This window comes from Crocodylus siamensis, chromosome 13, assembly GCF_052110815.1.
Source record: "Crocodylus siamensis isolate JL-2025a chromosome 13, ASM5211081v1, whole genome shotgun sequence".
NCBI lineage: Eukaryota > Metazoa > Chordata > Crocodylia > Crocodylidae > Crocodylus > Crocodylus siamensis.
Window position 1 is genome coordinate 6,327,408 of NC_143407.1, and position 24,829 is coordinate 6,352,236.

Sequence of the window (24,829 nt, forward strand, 5' to 3'; positions counted from 1 at the left end):
TTTCCCCCGCCAACTGCCTGTGTATCCTCTCCCCAGTGTGAGGAGAAAAGCAATATGGGGCTAATGCAGATGAGTGCAGGAGTAAGGAAAACAGACTGGCTCTTGGAGGTGTTGAATGTACATACAAGGAACAACAGTTTGGTAGGACAATCAGTTCTTACTTGGCAGCAGCTTGCCTCACTTTTCCTATCTGTAAAATGGGACAATAGACCTTCCTTGTCAATTGAGACCGTGCACTCCTCAGGGCTGCTGACTTTGTCTGGGAGGCCCAACACCCATTCCTACTATGCTCAAGAACCTGCTCTGGGACATTGGACTGGTCTCTGTGCCTCAGTTTACTTGTCTGTAAAAGAAACCTCAGTCCTTCTCCTGGCTGTTTCATTTCTCTCTCTCTCTCTCTCTCCTCCTTGCTTGGGGCATGGGCTCTGGGTTATCACACATGTGGGTGCCGCGCCTGGCGCCGCGAAGCCCCGCTCTCCAGCCTGTCATAGAAGTCATTGAAAAAGAAGAAAAAAAGCAAAATCCTGGAACAGCTGCGGAGAGAAACAAAGCGGCTGCCCGGCTCGTCCACTTGAGGTTCCTTTCCCTCTCCGGCAGGCTCCAAAACGCACACCTCCCAGCTCACACACTAGCACAAAGGCTTCCTTGGAGTTTGGCCTCTTTTTTTTTTTTAACACCCCCCCCCCCCCTCACTTCTCATTCCCTTAGACTGCAGCCACTTCCTCTTGCAGGCAGGACCTCTGGGGTTGGAAAGCAGCTGCACCTGCTTTAGATGAATTATGGTAGAGCTGGAAGTAAGTCTCCCTGCCTCCCCTCCCCTCCCAGCTCTCAAGTCACATCCCCAGTGCAGGCTCAGCCCCACTGATTAGTCTGCTCTCCCCTTTGCATGGGACACAGGGAGGAGGACTAGCCTGGCCTCTCCCCCCCCACCCCTGGGGCTCTCCTGGAGCAGAGGAGCCAGAGCAGCACAGGGCAAGGGGGGGAGGAGAGGGGAAAAAAAAAAAGAAAAGAAATCAGGGAGACAAAAAAAAAAAATATCCAGGCTTGAAGAGCAGAAGCAAGGGGGTGATCATGCTTGAACTGTTTTAGGGTCTCTGCTGGGGGGGCCTGGGACCTGGACAGGGCTGGAGCCAGCAGGATCTGCAGCCACATGCCCCAGGCGGGGGGTTCAAGTTGCTTCCAGCAGCTGTAGATCCGGACAGGTCGGTGGGTGAGATCTCTCTCTTTTATCCCCCCCTCCTTTTTTTTTTTCTTCTTCTTCTTCTCCTCTGCACGGATGGGACTTTAAATGCCTGCTCCTGCCCATCTCCCGGCTGGAGGATGGGCTCTCCTGAATGCACACAAGGACTCTGATTTCATTTACCCCCCCTCAACTCCCCTTCCCCCTATTTCCACCCCAGAAAGTTGTTCAACTAGCCCAACAGCTGGTTGGAGTGCCTGTCCATGGATGGAGCAGGTGTGGGGCACAGGGGGTGGGTGCCCTGTAGCAAAAAGAGGGAGGGGGGTTGCCCAAATCATAACTGCCCCCCCCATCACAAATGTGCTCCTTGTTTGCAAGCTTGCAACCTGCTGGGTTGCACTGGTTGCGGGGGGAAGGTGCAGGGGGGTTCTTGTTATCAGGACTGCTCATTTTTTCCCCCTTTTGGGGAGGTGGGTTGAAGCTGGGGGGGTTAAAGCTTGATTCCCCCCCCAACCCCCCTGTAACCCTTTGCAACTGCAAAGGGAATCGCTTTAAGTTGTTGCAACAGGGAAAGCTGAGACAAAGAGAGCTGGGGGGAAGCAACTTTGCAGCTGGGACTTTGCATGGAGGGGAGGGTGGGCTGCCAGGGCTTTAGGGATGGGCGGGGGGGGGTGTATGGAGATCTGTTTCTGTAGGGAAGGAGGGGTGGGGGGGTTCCCAGGATCTGGGATCTTGCTTTCCCAGGCTTGGAGGAATTGGGGGAATGTGTGTCTGAGATGGGGTGGGTGGCCTGAAGGTTTGGATCTGCTTTATTTTGTGTTTCTTTGGGGGGAGAGTGGAGTGGTCAGGGATTGTTGGAGACTTGCCCTGGGGGTTGTGGAAATCAATCAGCCCTGGGTGTGTGGGGTGGATTTGGGATTGGTGGGGGGGAGCTCTGATTGACAGCCTGGGCAGAGACAGACTCCTTCACGTTTCTGGGGCTTGCACTAGGAAGCTTTCATAGGGGGTGTTGGGCTGGGGGTAGGTGGGGAGAGCTGTATTTCAACCTCACCAAAGCAGCCTTCCCTGGCAGACTTGGAGATGGACGGGAAACTTCCAAGAAGAAAACCCGCTCCCTGGCAGTGTCTTTCTTGACGGATCCTAGACTCCAAGGAAACTTTTGCTATTTCTTACCCCTCTTAAGTCCAGAACCTGCTGTGCTGCGTTGGCCGGGGCAGCAGGAGTCTTTGGAGAGCAGAAAATTGTTTTCTCTTTCCTACAAAATCTGCTTTTTTTTTTTTTTTAATTTAAATCTTGGGAAATAGGTGTTTCAACAGGCTGGGGGGTTTTTTGCTGTGGGGGGAGCTTTGAAACGCCTTCTCTAGCTCAGCACTTCGATGCGCTTCGCCGTGACAAGTTACTCTCAGTCTTTCTTTGTTGGTACCTCTGTTTCTTTATTGATAGATTTAGTTTAAATATTTGCTGGATTTTTGTTGTTAAATAATTGCAACGTAAGCCTTGCGGATCTGTGCCAGGGAGCATCCCCACAGATTAACTATCTCCCCCCCCCCCCCCCCCCCGGGTAAAAGCAAAACTCTGGTTTTAAAATCTGGGGGGAAAATACTTAAAAGAAGCAACCAAACTAACCAACGAGCCTTGCTGAATCAACCTGGAAAAAAATTGTCTTATTAATTGAACGTTGCCTCGACCAGGGTATTGAAGAAGATAGACTAAGAATGTAATGCAGCCCGAAAAATAAATCTGAATTATATTGAGGATGGAAAGGTATTGGGAGTGAAAACCAGGGGATTCTTGCTCAGCCATTGAAATTCCAAGTTCTGGTTTGCTTGTGCGGCTATTTCCCCAAGTTGCCAAGTTTGAGGGTCTTTTATATTGCTTTGTTTAAAAAGTGTGGCGAGGCTTTTTCTATGTTTTTTTGGAGTCCCCGTAACTTTTATGTGATGCTTGTTGCCTGTGTGGGGTCTAATCAGCTTGGCTGTCCAGCTCAAGTCCTGTAAACAGTAGCTAATAATAACAACAATAATAATTTGGAAAGAGTTTATTATGAAGTTGTATTCTTCAGGGAGTTCACAATCCCAGGCAGGACGTGTTTGAAAACTGATGGCTAGTTGGCTAATTCTGATCAGCTTCTTTCATCACATCCCCAGTGGGGCGAACTAGCTTTGTTCGGGAGTTCCCAGTTCAGACCTTGGCAAAATTCGGATTTCTGCCTGCTTCCAGAATTTATCCTTTTCGTCTGTGCCATAAGCAAATGCTCTTTTATTTTTCCCCTTTCCGAGAAAAAAAAAAAAGTACTTAAAAAAGTGCTGTGTTAGTAGCAGATTGCTCTGTTTCTTTTGGTGGTAGGAAAGCTGTTTTGTGTTGGCAAGCACATTTTGAAGGTGTACATGCAGAGGAAGAACAAGTGGAGTGTAATTGTTTTTGCATTTCCATTTGGGATTGGCTTTTTCTTTTTCAAATGAGGGGAAAAAATGATCATTTGTATTGTCCCTCCTTGCCTCCCTTTTTTAGTTCAAATAAAAACCTAAATGGAGAAGGGCAAGCATAATTAACAAGTACATAAAAACTTAAGTTTGAATTGTTACTGAAGTCAGTGTGTATAAAAACAAAAACAAAAAAACAAAAAAAAGGAAAAAATGTATATTTTGCAAACAGCAGCTGTGATTTCCCCCCCCCTTTCTTTTTTTTTTTTCTTTTTTTTTGTTAGTCCCAATATAGTCTCAAGGAATTTCAGCACAGGGGCTGTTGCCGGCTTGAGTCCACTAATCGGTTCACATCAGGTTTGCTTTGGAAACTAAAATATATATATATATAGAGATTGTCATTTACCACAGTCAGAACCAACTTAGCATCAGCTTAAGACCTCACTTTACAATGAAAGGCTGTGGGGTATACAATAAAAATGTTATTAGTTTCTGTATTAAAAGGTTGGGTTGTTTTTAACCTAAACCAGAAGTAGGATTTACTTTTACAAATTTCTTCTTGTGTGTTAAAAATTTACACAAGCAATGTGTTAGGCTGGAGAATAGGCCATTTGATGTTAAATCAACACAACATGTGTCTTATACAGGCAACGTGACCCCTGGTAGTTGTGTATTTGTGCGAACATGTTCACTTTCATGCCATACCACAGCGTCAATTAAATCGGACTAAATCTCAGACTTCTTAAAAAAAAAAACCCAACTTTTACAGGCATCTAACTCAGCCCTTAATGATTTGTTGTTGGGGGGTTTTTTAAGGAAAGTTTTTCTGTATTGGGAAAAAAATATTAATCAGACATGCCTGGGTGGGCAGAGCCAAAAATTGGGATTTCTAAAATTTAGACAGCTTCTGCGTCAAGGTTTTAGATGGCTGGTGAAGGGGGGACAGATGCAGCGAAATCAAGGCACAAACCTTTCCTGGGCTGGCTGAGTCCCGGGGGGTTTTTTTGGTGTCAATTCTGTAAGGCAGTCAGATGCTTCTAATTCCACTCTTTATTCCTCGTGGAGCGAGGGTTGAGGGGGCTGAGACTTTGCAAGCCCCAGCGTTTCCTATATTTCAAAATGTTTGGGCTTTGTTTTGGAGCTCCTCTTTATTGGTTTTACTCTGCGTGCGTTTCGCTCCCTGCCTCCGGTGTTTAACACCCGCTTCTAAAGTGCAGAAGTGGAAGCACCTTGGTGAAAATCTGATGCAGCTCATTTGCCTTACAATTTACACCAGCGAGGAGCGCAAAAGCAATTCTCTTCTCTGGGGGGAAAAAAAACCCACCTGGCTTCAGATGAGAAAGTTGCACTAGTTTGGGCTGGGAAAAGAAGAATCTGATCGTTGTGGAGTCTAGAAAATCCCACCCGTGCCCCATGCAACCTGTCCTGATCCGTTCGGTGTCTCGAGCAACAGAGATGAGACGCCTGCCCCTTCCCCACCGGCTCTGTAGGCACCGGCCCCTGGTGCGAAGTGCAAATATTACGTTCGCAGCGAGACGCACAGTGGACTGGTCTCTCCCATCCCTGTTGTGTGCGCCCTTGTAAGGGAGGCAAAGCCAGCAGCTGCTGGCCCTCAGACCCATGGTTTCCCAAAAAAAAAATTAAAAAAAAGCAGGGAAGAAGTGTGCGCACGATGCCCCTCACGTTCGCAATGCCGCACCTTTCCGGATCGAAGTAGAAAAGTTGTTTGCACGCCTGTTTGGGAGGTGAGAAGAAAACGAGATGCTAGGTGAGGGGATGCAAAAATGTGTGGGCTAAATAGGTTTCCTCTCCACTCCCTCGGTCGGCTCACCTGGGTCAGCCCGTTTTGACCCCAAACCCTCTGAAACTTCTGGTTGTTCCTTGAGAAAATGAACTGCCGCCAAAAATAAAATGAAATGACCCCCCCCCCCCCATTTAAACTTGCAGCCTCCGAGAGAATCTAGACGATTCCTCCTCCGCCTTCACCCTTTTTGGGAAAGAAAGAGAAAAGGGTTCCTTTAAAACAAGGGGGGGGGGGGGAATCTAAAATCAAGTGACACTAAAATCTCCACTCCAGGCGCTTTCTTTTTCTTTTCTAATAACCCGGCCAAAATCCATGTGCACTCAGTTGTGAAGTTCTTGCCTATAGATCCCTAGGAGCTTTTCTTTTCTCTTGGTGGATAGGGGATGCTTTGAGTCTGATCATGTTGTGCCTCACTGTGGGGCTGGAGGGGGGTGGGGGCTGGCTTTGAGTTTTTCTTTTTGGCCGGGTGGGTGGAAGGGGCGGGGGGGGCACACGCAGGGGGAATATCAGAGGGAAAGAGGTGCAGCAACGAATTTGCCTTTGTAGCAACAAGGTGGGGGGTGAGCGCTGGAGGGCGGGAGGGCCACTTTTTATTCTTCATCTCAAAGAAAGGAGGGGTAATGCAGATGTCCACAGCTTTTTTTTTTTTTTTTTTTTTTTTAACTCTTCCGCAGCTTATTTCGGCGCAGCTTTGTCCGTTGGCACGGGATAGAGTTTTATAGCCTGGATCGCAAGTCTCTTCTCATTTCTTTCCAGCCCAGATGACCCTCCCTCCCCCCCCCCGCGCCAGCCTCTGTATTTCAGTGGATTTAAAAGATCTCTGTTGTTCCTCCTGAGGTCCCTAGTTTTAGCTGGCAGGTGTGTTGGAGGGGGTAGGCAGGTATCTAATGACTGTCCCCTCTTGCAGCGCGGCTTCGTGCCAACTGGGTTTCCGTGTCCTGTGTTAATAGAGACTTATTGCCATGGATGGAGGGATGTCCCTGGCACCATATTGCTTCAGGAGAATCGATCTGTGCCTGTCTGTGTGCTTTGGCCTTCGGTGGGGAAACTGGATTCTCACCTGCTCGCTTTTGGGTGACTTCAGTTTGGATCCCCCCCGCAAAAAAAAAAAAGGATGAAGTGCCCTCCTATTGCATGACTACCTCTGCAACACCTGCCACTTCTTAAAGTAGTCCCTTCCGCATCCCAGTGCTGTCGTCTTGGGTTGTCATCTCCCACCCCAGAGTTAAGTAGGGCAAGGTGGCACCTTTGAAATTCGGGAAATTTTGTTGCCTGAAGGGCTCAGGGATCCCCCTCCCCAGAGGACCGGCCACCCAGGAGGTTAAACACCCCCCCCCAGACCTGGTTTGCAAAGCAAAGAGTTCAGTGGTACCAGGGGAGTCTGCACGCGCGCTCCCTGCGGGGAAACCTGTTCGGATGCTGCTGGAAAGATGAGGAAGCCCCCCAGACTCTTAAGGCAAGGTGGGCACTGCACTTCATGCCCTAAAAAAAAAAAATCCCAGAAAGCTCCAGCTAGCAGAATTACTTTCTGCCCCGTTGTCATTTGTATCCCGATTTCCTGCCCCATCTCAGTCTACGCTCTCATCTGCTTCATTCGCCTTCCTGAACGAGCTGGTGGGTGCCCATTAGCAGACCCCTTTGCTAACTGGTGACTGAACTTGGCGGGGATGATACGCAAAAGGGTTTCAAAATTTTTTTGGGGGGGTGTCAAGAAGCCCTGGGGTTTGGGGGTTTTTTTAGCCCCTGTGAGCTTCCTCCATTAAAATGCAACTTGCAGAGGTGGGAAGTGTGGAAAGAGGTTTTTTGGTCCCAAAAACATGCTTTACATCGTCTTGAAACCTGAAAGTAATCGGCAGGGATGTCAGATGTGAGGGAGCCGCAGTAAGTTCAGCTGAGTTAAAGCTCTTTTTTTTTTTTTTCCAGTGCCAGTCAGCACCACTTCGGGCGATGGGGCTGCTGGTGTTACTCATATGATGCAACTTTGTATGGGAGAGCATCACTTTGTCATCCGTCTTCCCTGAAAAATGGTTTTTTTTGCGGGGGGGAATTAAGTGACATCAGGGAGTGGGCAAAATTAAGAGGTAAGAACTGTAAAGAAAAAGAGGCAATTTCTGTTGAGATCTGGCATGAGATGCTGCATAGGGCACAATTGATATCTCCTCCTCTTCCCCATTTTAATTTATACTGATCTTGCTCCCCTGGTTGAAGAGAGATTATAGATCTGGGAACAGGACAGAAGGGAAGCTGTTTGCAAGGATTACAATCCAGGTGCAGAAGACTCAGGTACCACTGTCGTTGTCTTTGTACCTAGCTGCAGAAGGGAACGAGCCCCACGAACACTGGGCGGTTTGCGCAGTAAGTCTGACTCTCTCCAAAATGATGCGCCTGAAACGGGCTTCACTTTAGCCTCCCACTTAAATCAAAATGGTATCGGTGCTCTCCATCTCCTCAGCCCTAGGCTACAATTGCCTCGCCGGGCTCGTGCCTTTGCAGGTTGGCAGAACGTGAGCCCTTTGCTCTGCTCGCGGAGGGAAACCTTTCTCGGTCGTTGCAATCCTCAGATTCAGCGTAGCGGCGATGAAAAGTCTTTTCTGTAATGAAGGAGGTTTGCAATGTGGAAGGAAATTTCTGCTGCCCTACGGTTCAGTCTGAAGCCGGGAATTCTGGTTCCCGTTGTATGGATCCTGTGTGTATTTGTCATAAAGGAAAGGTGGAATAATAAAACTTTTTTTTTTCTTCTTCTTACAATTTACTTCCAAAAACAGAGGCAGCTGTGAAAACACGGGAAAGATTTTTTTTTTTTCCCTCCCCCCTTTGAGGGGGGAAAAAAATTCCATCGGGGGCCCCGGTTTGGAGGTAATTTGAAAACTGTTTATTCTACCTCATTGGCAAGGCTTTTTTTTTTCACGTGATCTCATGTGGGTAGAGCATTGGCATGGTCTCGTGGTTCAATTGCTGGACAGAGTGTCAGGAGACCTGGGCTCTGATTTTGGCTCTGGCATGAGATGTCACATAAATTTGCTTTGCCAGTCTGTCTCGTGGGGAGAAGGGTGCGTGGTTCCTTCTGAAGGAAGGCAGCTCCATAGGTCCAAAGGGGATGGGGCGCATAGAAAGGGAGAGAGCCTTGAATGTGATGCATTCCTGTTTTATATGTACGTTACGCAGCCCATTAGACGCTTGTCTGTGAACGTATGACACTTACTCGGCATTTACACTGGCGTCATTTGGAACAGGATTGAGTCCAAATAATGACTAGGTGGGTAGCATTGTGCCAGTGAAATATGTGCGTGTAGGAGTATGATATAGGGTAACACAAAATATAGACCATGGCTAATGCGCATCAGACAGAGAGGTGTAGGGTTTTTCGGAAGGCAAGGTGGGGGCATGCTGGGTTTGAAGTGCCGGTTCTGGATCTGTTTGTGCGTGATGGGGTTTATACGTGCCCCAGTGAGCCAAACACAAGCAAAAAAGTTGCAGTCCCACTTGCTCCGGGTGTATTTTTATTCAGGCACCAACGTTCCTGTTCAAACAAACAGAGGGAGAGGCCAGGTTCTTAAAAATCATGAAGAAGACAAGTCCACAGCAGGAAGCTTTGAGGAACGGCCTGTTCAGGCTGAGATGAGCTGCTCGCTGAATGCAGGGAGTGTTGAAATAACTTATTTCAACACATCTCGGGTCACTTGCAGAAGAGTGAGATTTATCTTAGTGGGATTTTATGGCCCTGGGGTTACTAGATGCATAAAGCTTCAGACTTGCACACACCCAGGGCAACCCACTTTCCATGTCCTTCCCTCCTTCCAAACCTGTGGTCCGATTTGACTCCAAAACCATTGCAAAGCCATTGGGGAGCTGGTTCTCTTAAGTGGCCTCCACTGGTTGGGATGTGGTGTCAGGTCCCCTCTCTGGCTAGTTGGCTGCTGGGTGGTTGAGGCTTCGCGCTGCCAGAACTGGTGAGGCTATTGAAGGTGAGAGACTGCCCTTAAGACACTGGCTTGGGACTCAGGAGGTCCCATCTCTGCCACCACCTCTCTCTGCAGGCTTTGGCACTTCGTTTAAATGTCCTTGTGCCTTTGTTTCCGAATTGCAAATTGGGTTTGAGGGGGAATTTTTCGTGCTGTATGTTTTAAACCGTGGAGACTCTCCAGGTAGAGGGGTGTTTTCTTTCTGTGTGTGTGACCCGGGGGCTTGGTGAGGACAGATTGGTCCTGCCATAATGCATGTCACGAAAGGTTATACTGGCCTCAGAGTGGAGGGAAAGTGGTAATCAGGTGGAGCAGCAGAGACCTGAATAGGTTGCCTAGCACAAAATATAGGCCAGGACCTGTCCACGGGGAGGTATTCGACTTCGGGCACCTGGGCATTCGTACCAGCCTCCTTCTGCTGTCTGTGCCCATCCTCTTGGTTGTCCTGCCCACCTGTTGTCTGCAAGTGCTAGCAGCTATTTCCCCAGCGCGTCCATTATTCAGAATCAGTTTGCCTGGTGAATTGTCTCAAGTAAGGCTTGGCATGTAGCTTGTTTGTGAATATTTTGGAATTCCAGCTCTGCTGGTGCTTTTGATTGGGCATGGCGCATCACATGCGATTAATCCTCCTTGCTGATTTGGTTGAGCCGCCCGTGAGATCAGGTCGTTGGCACGAACGCTCCCATTTTTTACGAACGGGTAGTCAGCTCTTGGCGAACGCTCTTGTGTCCCATGAGCGCTTCTGCTAGGTGAACACATCTGCTGCGATATTTGCAGAAAGAGGTGCCCGGCTTTGCAGCAGAAGGTCTGTCCCTGAAGCTGGCTGTCTATGGAGATGGGCGTGGGGGCTCTGGGTAGCGCTGGGATCCTGGTTTGGCTGCTTGTTGGCCTAGAAGTGGTGGCAGCAAGCGGACTTCAGTGGTGTAAATCTACCGGCGTCTGCCAGAGGGTGAACGCAGGGCGGCCAAGCAGAGATACCCGTGCAGAAGCAGGACGTGGTCCCCATGTCGCTGTCTCTTCCATTGCCCAGTGGAAAGGACATCCCTTGCTGGAAGGTTTGGGACAATTTTACATGCCTTCCTGCCTGTTTGAGGAAGCTGTTGCCCAAAATGGGCGGCAGCAAAATACGATGCTCGCCACGTCTTGGCAGGAGGGTCCGGGGGCATTCGTTTTCTGTGCATTTTTGGGCTCTGGTGTGGTCTTTCCCTTCCCTGTGCTGATACCCTTGGTTGTGTGATGGTGTCCCTGAGCACTGAAGGAGTTAACGTGGGCATTGGTCTGCGCAAGGGGAGCAAGGAGGCCCACCAGGCCCCTTGGCGGGATGACTTATGGCGAGAAATACCAAGCAGAGCAGTTTCTTGTCAAGTGTCAGCAGAGCCTTTGCCTCCTCCAGCCCCGGCTCTTGGCAGTGGGAGCTGATGGGAGAGAGACAGGCTGGAAGAGCGCGGGACTTGGGGGACAGGTGAGGGGAGACCAGGGGTGCTTGGGGCAAGGGGGGGGTGTGGAGCTCCTATAAATCTACCCCCTCCCCCCAGCAAACATGCACAAAATATCTTAAGCCTGGCCCAGCTGCAGTGTCGCTCTGGGCTCCTGTTCCAGGCAGGTCCCCATTTCCTTCCCGATGGCTGTTTCAGAGCTCGTGGCCGTGACACCTGCTTGCTGAGATACAGGAGGTATATGGCAAGGATCCGTTCCCCTCCAGTAATCCCCACATCCCACCTGCCCTATAAAACCCTGGCAGCCACTGAGACCCGTGGCGGTGGGAGGCGCAACTTTTTTGGGGTGTTTGAGAGGAAGGGGGGACTCGCGCGCACACATTTGTCTCCTTATATCCTCCTACTTTGTTTTTTTTTCATTCCTAACTGCAACTTGGAAGCGAGCGGGAGCCAGATGGTGGTTTTTTTAAAAAAAAACAAACCTCCAGCAACACTAAATATTTTATTGTCGGCGCTCTCCCCCTTTTCCAAAGGCAGCCGCGGTGGCTGGCCCCAGGACCTGACAGGTTGCCGTTTCTCAATGACTGCAGCGGTCCTGGATCTCGTCCCCCTGCCCCTTGCCTGGGGTGGGGGTTGGCGGTTCATCGAGTGAGCAGGGAGAAGGCGCTTTATAACGTGGAGATGTTTTTCCAGCAGGCAGCTTTAACCCAGTGCTTTCCACCCCTGCTCCTTACTCCAAAGAAGTTGGCTCCTGGCTGATCCTTTCTGTAAAAGGCAAGGAGGAAGGGGGGGAGGGAAGTGGGTCAGATTCCCTGAAACGAGTCATAATCCACGTGAAAAAAAAAAATCCCAAATAGTCCAGTAAAAAAAAAAAAAAAGTCCAATAACTTTTGTGGCTAATGAGGCAGGAAATGTGGATTTTAAAACACACTGTGCCAAATGCTGCCATAATAAACACTTATCTTGCTGAGATGGGCTCAGATCGGAGGGGGAAAGCCACAGACTTTTAAAATTAAGGTTCAGGCTTTGCCTTTCATCGGTTTGATTTCCAGCACATTCCCACTTTCTCTTCTTCCCTCCCAGGCCCTCTTGACTTCCCCTCCATCCTCTGCCGGGACATTGCTTTCACACCACAGTGGATAGACCTCTTTCTTCTTCACTTCCACAAGGAGAATCGCCCCGCTTTGTTTTTTATTTTCAGGGGCATAGGCTGGCTTTCCCGCTCCCCGCTCAAAGAGCTGATGCACGGACCACGTTGCACATATAATCAGAGAAAAATCTGTCGACTGAGCCTGAGTGTTTGCTTCCCGGTTGGGCACAGATGTTTGCCATTAATAAATTAAAACCTCAAATAAACGACTTCTCATTTAAAGCACAAAAGGCGCGGTTGTCTCCTGTCGTGCTGGTAAATCTGGGTTCAAGGCTTGTGTTGTGCAGGGATCGGGAGAGCGCATTGGTCGATTTACTTTTTCGGTGCAACTTTTGTGCGGGGGGGCATGCGCGTTCCTGTGTTTCCCGGCACCGTGACTTGTCGCAGCGTTTCGACTTTCCTTTCAGCCTGCCTGTCCGGAGATCTTTATTCTCGTATGGCTTATGGGTTTAAGTCCTACAGATTCCTCCCCTCCCCTCCCCTCCCGCCTCCCTATGACTTAGTGGCTCGATTCGGGTTGTGTTTTTACGAGAATCCTGTTTAAGCAGCGAGACGGAGGGAGCCGGCATGCCTCGCTGCGATACAGGACGTATAACGGACCACGGCGAGAGGTACCATAGGAAAGCAACCTTAAGATAGAAGCAGGTGGGAGCGGGCGCATCGAGATCACGGGCCAAGTTCTGTGTGGGTGTAGATGGGAACTATTTCATCAACGTCAACAGAGTAGCTCCAGCTTAAGCCAGAGGAGAGTTTAGCCCCCTGGTGATGGCCACTTTATAGACACTGCCTAATATAGACACTGTATTGAGTTCTGCTGGAAAATCCTCTTTTCCTGGCTCTGAAGTATCTTCAGCATAAAAGCTCCCAAAATCAAAAGGGGACTTTAGTGGATTTTGGAAGAAGGATTCCCCTCCCTCCCCTTAACTTCCCTGATTCAGTTGGCTATTGTCAGAGCTGGATTATTATTTTTTTTATTTTTCTTATTTTTATTTATTTATTTATTTATTTTGGGTAAACTTGCATCAGATGGACTTGATACTGAATCTGGGGATCCAGGGCTGTGTTTTAACCATCAAACCCTAATGCATTTATTGCGCTGCGGGATGCCCAAATACACTTTACTTGGTCACAGTGTGGGGCGGGGGGGGACCCCAGTGTAGCAGCGCGACATCGGACCAGCTTTGCACGCGAGCCAGAAATGCCCCCGGTGCCTCCTTGTCCCGGGAGCGCCGTTTCGGGTCGCTCGGGCCGGGAGAGCCGAGCTGCAGTTGCTGAATGGGGCATCAGAGGAGCGATCTCTGGGCTGGTCGAATGTGTGTAGAGGAAGGTAATGAATTGCACTTAACGGAGGCCCCAGCTGGGTGTAATTCAGCTGGGAGGGGGAACTAGCTCTATAGAAAATGACTGTCTTGCCGGCTAAATTTGGGAGAAGGGAAGTGTTGGGGGGGTGCTCTCTGAAAAGTGAGATCATTGCCTTGCTGTAATGGGGAGAGACTGGAGCTGCCTCGGGGTTTCAGCTCCCAAAACCGAACCCCAAAGCCCTCCCCGCGTGTGGGACGAGTGGGGGGCACGGGCTCCCCTTGGGGAAGGGGCCGGTCGTGGGGGGGCGTCCTGCCAGGTCAAACATTCCCCTGCCTTGCGGCTTCTGCCAGCATCGCCGGTGATTAATTAATACCAAATAAAGCAGTGGCGCGCTCGCCTCTCTCCCCACCCAGCCGCTGTAAAGGAAACGCGGTCTCCTGTCCACCCAGGGAGGAGCCAGCTGGGGAGAAAGGGCTTGTCAGCGCAGTTGTACTCCAGAAAGGGAAACATGCTGCTTTGGAAGAGTTCCTAATCCAGGACTCCTGTTTGCCTTCTATGTGAGACATCCATGTCCCGCAGCAGGGGCTGTGGTGGAGAACGATCCCAGGATAGGAAGCCTCTTGGTGGGCTTCAGTTACTTGGATGAGGCTCAACCCCAGATCCAAGTCCCCCATTCTCCCTCCCCCCACAACATCCTTCCCTTGGCCCCTGTTCAAGCGTGGATCCAAATATCCGCTTGCTTCGGTATCTCACCACAGGCCCGAAATCAACCCACAGCAATTTCTGGGAGTGGAGCTTTGGGTTTGAACCCACCCTCCCATCCCCATCTGTAGTTGCTGCCCAAAGCAGGGGGGAGAAGTCAACTGAACTACTGCCGCGGTCGACCTGCCTGCCTGCAGCTGGACTGATTCTTCTAGTGTAAAGTTGCTGTACAGTCCCCTTCACTGTCACGTCAAAGGATTAAGGTTGTTCAAGAGCTGTCTCCTACCCCACTCAGCTGGGCTGGAAGAGAAAGCTTAGGGTTATTCCTACTCCTGCTTGCTCAGGCTGGTTCTGACTTGGGACCTGTTTGAGTTCTCTTTAACGTGGCTTGTCTTTGCAACTAAATGCAGTGGATCCTGCTTTGAGGCCTGATCCAAAACTGAGTCAGGTCCATCCCTTGACGTCAGTGGGTTCAGAGCAGTAATGAAACTCTCCTTTAAGGAGCCTTTGACCCAAGTCTTGGACTTTGGATCTCCAGCCCTGAAGTTGCCAGATGAATTCATCCTCAGCTCAAACCCTGCATTGTTCCAGCTCCTTGCACTTTATCACTGATGTAGCAAAACCTTTGTCACATAATGTGGAGCTGGGTGAAGCTAAGCAGCTTCTCTGCAGGAACAGTCCCCCCTGGGTTATAGAGCTGATGGTTTTAAAGACTCTCTGATGAAAGGTCAGTCCATTTAGCAGTGCAATATGAGGAGTTAACTGGGGAGGAGAATTGTTTGGTGGCTTTGGGGAGGTTGGGACGGTCAGAGCCAGCTGGCCAATTACCCGTGTCTAGGAAGCATGCTGGGGAGCTGCAGTTGGTGGTGAGGAGCATCCGTGAGGCTGGATTTTCAGTCTTGTACGCCCAGGCCCCTCTCAGATAAAAGCAACCCACAGCAGCGCAGCTTGCGGTGGCGTGCGGGCTGGAGTGCCGCGCTCGTGAGAAGAAACTGCAGATCCTGTATGGAAACATCCTTACAGAGGACGCGCGTCTCTGCTTAATTTCTGACTATGGTTGACGGCTGGTCAGGATCTGGGGTTTCCACCCCTTTGGGCAGTCTGGTAGATTTACGGTGCTGGGCTGTTCCTTCCCTCCCCTCCCCAAGCGTTTGTGGAGGCCACGAGTGAGCTGCCTTTAGCAAGAGGTAAAAATGTCCCTTTTGGAGCGCTGGCAACCCTGGTTGTTGGCAAGCTGGCCGGAGAGCTGGGTGGCAGGGCATAGGTCTGGGAGCCAGGGTTTCTTTGCACATCTGTCTGGACTTTTCCCACAGGGGGAGGTTTTGCTGTGGAGGCGTGGGAAGCAGGGGTTGTGTGTGTGCAGCCCACACAATGGTCCGGTTTGGACCATTCCCACCCCTCTTTCACAGGATGCTCTGACTTCTGTATTTCCCTGACCTGTTGTCAGGGCTTCCCAGACTAGTCAGGCTCTCCTTGGGCAGCAGTGAAAAAAGTGATCTTGCCCTGGATTTTTTCATCCCACATGCTTAGGTGCCAGGCGTTGCCAACATCACAGGTTCAAGCCCATCATGTAGCAAAACAGTCTCCAAATAGCATCCTGTAAGGTCCAGTTCAGCAAAACAGGAGCTTTCCTGCACTGGGGCCTCTTGGGTTTTCAAGACCCTCCTGTTTCAAGTAGTGGATCACAGAATGTCTCCCAGAAGCTGATCTGGCTCCACCTTCAAGCAGGTTATTTTTGACCCCGCTTGCTGCCGCCATGCCCTTTTTGGTCTCATGTACATAGGCAAAGATTTTTCTCCTGCTTCCAGAGGGCTGCAGTTAGGAGGCTGGACCAGCTTGAGAGGCCCCTTGCCATATGGCTGCTATTGTACGAATGCAGGCTGCATCTGCAGGAGACCTTCCAGTTCCTGCTTTCGGCGTGATGCCACATTGGGAGTCTGATCCCACAGGCCTCACACACGTGACTGGGGAGTGTGAGCAAATGGGAGATGGAGACTGGTTTTATGGAGGATCCAGAGGAAGGGAGCCCTATTTCCCTCTTCTGACCGCTTTACAAAGGCTCAGATTTAGGGGTGCTGTGCCTAACCCTGTTTCATTTGACAGTTCTTCCCTCCCATGTGTCCTTGAACCCTGTTTACCCGTTTCATCCTTATGACACATCCTCTCTTAGCACCCGGGCTGTCTGGGACAGGAGCTATCTTTATTCACCTGCCCAGCATGTAGCAAAGTGGAGCTGTGATCCTGGATCGTGACTCCCAGCGTAAACACCCGTGCTCGGTCTCCCCCTGCTGAAGAAGGTGAAGGATCAGGCCCAACGTGCTGCCTTTAAAACTCCAAGCCCCTTTCTGGCCATGGCATCCTGCATGTTTGCAGGGTTGGCAGGCCTGGGCAGGCCTGGGCGTGTGAGGCAGGATGTTTCGGCTTGCCGTCTGTGAATCATAAATTCATATTTTAAAGAATGAGCCGTTTTTCTTCGAAGCCGGATTCTTCCAAGTGTGCTTTGCAATGAGGATGTATCTGCGACTCCACACGGCTGCAGTTCTATCAGTGACGCCACATTAATAGTAATAATCGCCTGGATTTATACAGTGCCTTCCTTCCCAGGGCATTTGATAAACTACGTGCGAGAGAGGGACCGCTGCGCTCGTTGCTGAAATGCAGCTGCCTCTAGGGTGGCAGGTTAGTAACGACAACCTTCCCCTGGTTTGTTTAAGGCTTGTGCGACATTAGGTTCAATGTGGTTTTGGCAAGGGAGGTGGTCTCTCATTCTTGGGAGAGAGGATGATCTCGTGGCTGTAGCGTTAGGCTGGGATTTGGGAGATCCAGATGTTCAGTGTGACCTTGGGCAAGCCATTTGGTCTCTTTGCCTCTCGCCCTAGCTGTAAAATGGGTGTAATAGCACAGTCCTACCTGACAGGGGAATTGTGCGGTGCTTGCCTCCGATGGTGCATGGACCACATTGGTGAAGAGGCAGCCTGGGATGGCTGATGGGGTCTGTCATGCTTTGGGCTTCTGTAAAGCATTGAACACTGCCGTGGTGTTTGAAGGAGGGGGTGCCTCGTCACCCGGCTCCACCGCCTGCTCTCAGCAATGAGTGTAGCAGCCAGAGAGTCGTCCCGGAGCGCGGAGCCGAGGTGCCAGATTGCAGTTGCTCAGGGGAGGGCTGATCGGTGACGCCCTCCAATTCTGCAGCGCCTTTCCTGAGCGCATGGCAGAGAGCACTCCATCATGGATTGCATCTCTCTTGGGTGCCAGGTATTTTTGTCCCCATTTTAAAGACTTGGAGGTGGGGCCTTGAGAAACAAAAGCTGGGCGGTAGGTCACACGTGGCGCTGTTGGCAGAGGTGCACCCGAGAGGCCAGACTCCTACTCCTCCTGGCATAATTGCCGCGTGCTCACGCCGAGGGAAGGCAGGGAGGACGGGAGCAGACGGTCAAAAAGCTCTTGCCCTGAGTCTGTCCCTGGGTCCTTATTAAACAGGCTGGATGGAGACCCTCAATCCAAGCCGCAGAGGCGTGACGCCCATCTCACAGACCACCACCTTTGACACGGCTGAGCTTTCCCCACTTGGAGACTCCTCTCCGGGCCAAGGACCGAATGGGGCGTGGGGACTGCGTTCCACTTGCATCCCTCTGGGGCAAGGCCGAGCCATGTTGGCGGGGGGGAAGCTTTCCCTCCTGCTGCCCATGCTGTCTGCGCTCTGTGGATAAACCGAGGCCTGTGCTTCCCAGTGTGGTTGATTTGGCCCCCTTCTCTCTCTCCTGTCTCACCCTGGCTCCGTTTTGCGTGGCCCACAAGAAGGTCAGGAGTGAAATGCTCCCGGTACCTCGCTGTCACTTGTGTGTATGGAGCCTGGGGCTGATGTGTGGCAGATTTGACCCCTGCTTGGCTGCTCCTTCCCAGCCACGCTTGCAGGAGAGAACTTAGGAATGGTGCTTTAGATGAGAAGCTGAGTTGGTGAGTGAGAGACCTTAGCAGTTCAGCTCTTACAGGGAATCGGAGCCCCCACATCCTGTTATTGCCAGGCATGAATCCTATGAGCTTTGTTGGCCCCAAGCACTCTGGTCCCTACCGATCCACAAACCAACCCAGCGTGTCTGAGGCCAATAATCACTGGCAGACTGTTGAGGGAGGCAGGAAACGTTCAGTCCCCGTGAGTTACCACCTCCCCATGAATGGCTTCACCCAGCTTCTAAGATGCAGCTACCTCTGGGGTGGAACGTGGCAGCTGGTGTAGACTCGTGCAGTGCCTGGTTGCAACAGGGCAGGGTAAGAGCAGAGACAGTACTAGGGTCCAGCTGAAATGCCACAGGAAGACTTTGGGGAGATGGGATACCGGCACCTACAGATTCTGCTCTGGATAGAGAGGCCTGATGCTCACCTTTTTCTTTATTTTGTGGTTATGTGCAACTGCAGCTGTTCGCCTGCTGCCTTGTCTAATTTATTGTCACAGATCACAGAGGTTTTCCTCTCCCCTCTGTTACCTGCACCGTGGAGGTTTTAAGGCAGCCCGCTGGGGAAAAACCGCACTTAATGCTACAGCGATATTTCCACCACCCCCTCCCTCGAAACAGAAGCTGGCTCTGCTTCTTCGGGGACTTGCCAGCTCCTTCAGCAAGAGAGGGGTGCAAGGATCCTGCTTAGTGCTGAGGCCTAGTGCCCAGAGGCTGGAAGTCGGGGAGGGAGCACTGCGCTAGGTTTTGCCAGCAGTGCAACCCCCTGTGAAAGTGCGGCTTGTTAATGAGGATAGCGAGGACAGAGGCGCTGGCAGTGTGGGGTTGTGTAGTTTTTTCTTCACTGTCCCACCGCCTTAGTGGTCAGGGTGAACCAGTCGAGTGTCCAAGATATGGATGCAAAATTGGTTTTTGAATAACGGGTTTTACGATGGCGCGTTTTGAAAGCTCTCAGCATTTCTTTTTCTCCAATAGCTTAATTTTTTAATGAACAGTGGGTCCCTTCCTGTCTGGCAAGTGTCCCGAGTGTGGGGCAGGGGTAGGCAAAATGCAGCCCACCAGGCCATTCTGTCTGGCCTGCAGAGCCCCTAAAAAATTTAGAAAATTAATGTTTATCTGCCCCTGGCTGCCTGTCATGCAGCCCCAATGGCTTGCCAAAATTCAGTAAGCGGCCTCCACCCAAAATAATTGCCCACCCCTGGTGTGGGGTCTAAACCAGCCCAGCATTACTGGGGTTGTCTTTTTATCTTCTGTTTTGCAAGAACACTTTGGGAAAGCTTCCCAAGTCAGAGCTCTCAGGTGGTAGGTGCAACGATGTTTCTTTTAAAGCTAAAAAGGGGCCTTTTTTAATTTTTTTTTTCTTTTACTCTCACTTTGCCTGACCTCTCCTGTCACACCGGTGGTATAATTTCACTCCACAACTTCCTGCATTGAGCCAGTGACTTTGGCTTGGACGTATTTGAGACAGCCCTGAGCCTTGTGCACAGTACACAGGGATCAGGTACAGCAGTGTCCTTGGTTGTTAGAGGAGCCAGGCTTGCTACTCCTTTTCCCAAGCCGTGCATTTTCTGTGCGCCGTCTTGCCGTGCATCCAGCACTCACAACCCAGCGCTTCCTCGTGTGATGGAGCCTCCCTCCTGTTTTTGCTGGAGTGCCGGTTCTCAAGGCAGGATTTTCCCTGTGCCCAGCAGCTCCCGGTGTGATGCGAAAGCTGCATTTCTCCAAAGAGCTCATTGCTCAGTGTGCTGGGAACTCCTGAGATGCTGGTGCTAAGCGACTTTCCATTTTCCCCCTTTTTTAAACCTCTTGCTGCATGTCTCCAGCCTTTTCCCCACCTCCCTTTTTGCCTCTCTCTCGCTCTGCTTAGATTTGCTCCTCCGTAACGTGCTTTCCACAGGTTCTGCTCTTCCCTGTTCTTCAACTCCACCCGCACCCCCGCGCTTGTAGTTAGGGGACACAGATCTTGCATTTAAGCACTTCTTCCATGAACATACCCATCGGCTTAGGCTCTGCCTGAGAGCTCCCAGCTCTTTGGGCAACTCGGTGCCAGCCCAGCGCCTTACGGGAGCAGACTTGCCAGGCTGTCTGGGAGCAGCATGAGCAACACTCCCACAGTGCAGGGTAGGAGGATTCCCAACGGGTCGACCCAGGCAAGCTGGGACGCTTCATGCGGCACTTAACTACCAGCTATGGTGATGCGTAGCTTTGGTCAGCTCCCCTGTTGAGATGCCTTCAGCATGTCTTCATGTGGCCTTGTGGGTCACAGAGAAGCCAGTCATTAAGTAGCCTGGTAAGAACAGGGCTCTCCTTTCTCCACTGGTTTTTGCTTGGTGGGAAGAAAGGGATGTTTCCCTTCTGAGCCATCTTGGGAGAGATGCATCTACCTCCTTTCCCTAAGCTTTCTCTGGAGTCGAAGAGAATTTGGGCCAGATCCCCATCATGCACGCCCCATCCAGTGACACGACGTACCCTTATTTGTCCAGTGCCAAGTGACCTGGAGAGGCTGCCAGGTAAGTGCCACCTGCGGTCTGCCTGGCGTGGGTAGAGCTGCGGGAGTCGGGTCGCCTTGTTTCGTGGGGAAGCCGTTCTGTGGGAGGCCTGAGCGAGGGGCAAAGGGAAAGAGGGTACGGGGGAGGGCAAAGCAGGGGGCACCCACTTTTGGCATCGTTCCCTATTGACAGTCCAGACAGTTTCTCTTGACGTCACCTGAGCAGCATCGGGTTCGTTCAGGGTCTCCACCTGGCAGCCCAGGAGCTGCTGCCCTGACTATGAGGGAAGGGTGGACTCTTCCACTAAAACATTTGCGAAGCTGGACAGGGTCGGTAGTAAAAGCTGAGATCCTTCAGGCCTGATCCCTCTGGAGCTCAAATCAGTCGTGTTGGTGACCAGATGGTGATACTTCCACCTGCAGCCTCTTGGCCACTTCCACTTACCCCAGGCCTTTCTGCGGTCAGTGGATGTCAGCCGTGGCCTGTACTTGAAGCAAAGCGGGCGCCGAAGAGCTTTGCCTGATCCAAAACTCTTGGAAGTTGATGCAACGACTTTGCAGGCTCTGGCTTGGGTCCCCCGAGTCCCTTAGTGCATGCACGTGTCAGTGATGGGAAAGTCGCGTATTGTGCCACGGCATTTAAACGCGGGGCTGGATTTATAGTGAGCGGTGAAAAGGACCTTTGAGTGTTGTTCTAGTGCTGGCTGTATGCGCGTACCGCTCTGGCCAGGTGGGCACAGGGATGGGTGGATTTTAACCTGTAACGTGGCCACCAGAACATTAGGAAACTTTTTTTTTTTCCTTTAAATGATCCAGGCATGGAAATATTTTTCGTTTAAAAAAAAAAAAAAAAAAAAAGGCTGCTCGTTTCAATTTGACTTCTGACTCGTATCTCAGAGAAGGATATATTTTAAGGCCTATGCCAAGCAAATCTCCCTGCCAGATCTTGTGTGGTCCTAGGATGAAGTATACTAAAGGGAAGAGGAAAGCGTGGACAAAATACTCAAGAGCAAAGAGCAGAGTGTGGGTCTGATATTGCAATAAAGCAGGAGCTTGACTTTGTGAATCTGGACTCTCAACTATGTGTGCTTTTTCCATAGAGCTAACAGCTGCGTACCTTGAATGTCTCACGAGAGATGCACACAAAAAATACCCAGTTCTTTACATGCTTACATAGGTGCACTGGTTGGTATTCTCCACTCTGTTGCATTTGGCCATGAAATGGCTATTAATCTTCCTCTGGGATTAGTCCAGCCTCAGCTGTGAATACGGCCCTTAAAACATAAGCATTACTACTGAGTTGTTTTTAAAAAACAAAACCAAAAAAAGAACTGTCTTTTAAATTTAATTTAATTTGGGGCAGCAAGTGTGCGTGTTCTGCTAACTTCCTGCGTCTTAACAATCCCTTTGCGATTTGCGGGTGCAAAGAGGAGACCGCTGTGGCTGGGTTTCTGGGGTACCTCAATGCAAGTGGCTTGTGTGCATGTCAGGAGATTGCACTGGGTTTTTTCCCCACTCCTGGAGTTCACTTGTGTTTTTGGTTTTTTGGTTGGCTTTCTGTGATTTCCTCCCCCCCCCCCACCCCCCTATTATCATTTTTGTTAATTAGGTCATGATGGGAAGTGGTCTCCATTCAAACGAGGAAGCGTTGAGAAATGTTTTTACAACTGTGCTCTGGGGAGAGGGGGGTGAGATGGTTGGAGGAATTTTTTTTTTGCATGTATACACGCGTGCACGCACACGCACACGCATGCGTGCGCACACATTTTTTTTTTCATAATGCTCCTTAAAAGAGAGACCCAGCTCCCCCTCCCCCCTCCCCCCCAGACACAGCCACCTCCCCTCAACCCCCCCCTAATTAAACGATTTGAATTTTCACGTTAACCGCTTGGCGTTTCTTCAGTGCCTCAGATGATTAGAAAGGGATATTCATTTATGCCTTTTAAACGCCGCCCCGATTAAAATCAGAGAGATTTTTTCCTTCATCAAAATCTAACATCCTTGAAAAATTAATTTGATGCCTCTTGTTATCAATTAATTGAATCTCGTTGGGAAAGAGGCTTGTACGGCGGGTGGTTAAAACCGGCCCTTCTGTTCTTAGCTGGTTTTTTCCCTTTCTCTCTCTCTCTTTTTTTCCCCCTTCTGCTGCTTCTTCCAAACACTGTGACATTATAAAACTCTCTGTCTTTTTTTTTATTACTATTTTACTCATAAAATAAAATAAATGAATAAAACTTGGTCTTTTCCCCCACCCTTCACTCCCACACTCTTGAGTTCTTCTCGTATGAAAGGAAACAAACCTTTTTTTTTTCTTTTTCCCCCATCCCTCTTTCCTATAACTTAAGAAGAGAGGGGAGAAATAAAGTTAGTGCTTTAGCAATTTCTCAGCGTAGCAAAGCGGCCGAGGTCTGTCTTTCTTCCTTTCTTTAACCAGGGATATTGGATATTTCATTTGAATCTCCCTCTTTTCAATTAAAAGTGCGCGGCTCCTTCTCTTAAAACCCGCTCCATTCTCCTCTGTCTCTGCTGCCTGAGAAGTGATTTTCCTTTCTTTAATATTTCAACTCTTCCCGTGAGACGGGCTGTCTGCATTTTTTTTTTCTAATAGACTCTCTCCCTCTGTATTAAACTTTTCCAATCTTCAACCCCCTCCCCCCCCTTTTTTCCTCCCACCTCCTTAAAGGAAAAAAAAAAAGGGGGAAAAGTTAGAAAATTAAAAGAACTGGGTTATTCACAAGTTATTTAAATAATAATTATGAAATAGAGGAATTCACTTTACTTTACTCCCTGTGTCCATATGGTGACTATGAATCCACCAGGTTATTTTAGACCTGGATCCCTTCCTGGTGTCGACACCTCTCGTGACGGTAGAGGGGGGCGATTCAAGCGGCGTAGATGCCAAGTGACTGCTCCCGTGCTTCCCCGGTGGGCACCCCGCTCCCAGCAAAGACGACCGAAGTGAGAAATCTCCGTGGCTTAACCGCTGGTAGGAAGGACTGCTCGCCACGCTTGCTCAATGCCGTTACCTTTCCGCTGGTCAGACCCTCTTCCTCTCCTCTAGCTGACGGCAGTGGTTTTAAAGGAGTTCAGCTGCATCCTGAGCCAGCTTCCCCCCTCATGGCATGTTTTGAAAATCTCTTACACGACTGAGCATGTTGCACGGTCGGCGTGGGGAGTATGGCATTTGGGGGATATTTATGCTTAGGATTTAGGTCTAGCAATGGGAAACGGAGAGCCCTGACTTCTGGCAGTGTCTTGTTTTTCTTCCAAATAAGCACAGCTTTCCTTGTGCTGCCTGCCTGGTGTTCCTGCAGCCCGAGGGGTAACTCGTCCCCCTTGCCTGTTGGGTGCTTTTGCTGGACAGAGCCTGTGAGAGTGGTGGATTTGGGACCAGAGCACCTAGCGGAGTTGTAGGTGCACGTTGCCAGAGACCGGCTCCGTCTCGAGTTTCTAATCCAAGTTGGCGATTCTCAACCGGGGTGCTTTGCAAGCCTTTCGAGCATGCCGTGCAGTGTTAACACGGTTGTATCTGCAAGCATGATTCACAAGAGCAAGCCAGAGGCTTCAAACAGAAGTCAGTAGTGTTAAAATCATTCTGGCCTGTTACGGTCTGGTCCTTCTGAGTTTTTTTTTTTTTTCTTTTTTTGCAGCAGAATTGCTCCACTGTGCTTCTGTAGTCAAAAAATGAGGGAAAACTAGGAGCTGGCAGTCTCCAAAGGGTGCCTCAAGTCTGTCGCGGGGTGTTTTGAGTCTTAAAAAAAGGTTGAGGGGCACTGATTTAAGTGGGCAAGACTGGGAAAGGGCAGGAAACAGAGGCACAGAGAGGGGAAGTGGCTTGTCTGGTATCATGCAGCAAATCCATAGCTGAGCTCTCCTGACTCTCAGTGCAGTGCCTTATCCCCAGATCCTAGAGGAGAAAGGCCCCATTTTCTTACTAACCCACAGTGGGATGTCTAGCCTCCTATTTTTGTTTCCCTTCCTGTTGTTAGGTTTTGGTGCCCAGAGGTTTGGGGAGGGGGCGAATGGAGACCCTGTCTCATTAGAAATGCAGGGGCAACTGGGGTAGATCCTGCAGCTTTCATGACATGGCATTTGATTTCTATTTCTGACAAATGGAGGAAAATCCCTGGATGGAGACAAGCGGAAGGCCTAGCTGAAGTCTACTCTGAGCTCCTCTCTGTCTTCTGAGGATGATGGGCCGGGCTCATCTCCGGACATAGCAATGAATTGAAGTCGACGGAGAGACACAGAAGTGCTATTGAGACTAACGCCCTACCGTTTCCTGCCCTTCCTGCTCCAGATCCAACTTTGGACCCAGCGCCTTGGCCTTTGGGTCTAAAGCTCCCTTCAGCTCCTTCGGGCCAGACCAGGTTGGGGTTGGAAAGGCACGAAGCTGCGTCAAATAACCCACGACCATCGGTGATGAGAG

General features: G+C 50.3%; 1 protein-coding gene across 10 annotated transcripts in view; it reads left to right on the plus strand.

The window, feature by feature from the left end:
* The first annotated feature begins 860 nt into the window (after positions 1-860).
* FOXP4 (forkhead box P4) overlaps positions 861-24,829 on the plus strand; it is a 122,865-nt gene continuing 98,896 nt past the window's right edge. For 2 of the 10 annotated variants that reach the window (XM_090026374.1, XM_090026380.1), the window contains exon 1: positions 862-1,202. The gene's annotated coding sequence lies outside the window, so the exon portion shown is untranslated. Of the gene's footprint in view, positions 1,211-2,512; positions 2,596-12,434; positions 12,567-20,310; positions 20,423-24,829 lie in introns of those variants that run through there. The other 8 variants (XM_090026376.1, XM_090026381.1, XM_090026377.1 and 5 more) reach the window with 8 other exon arrangements.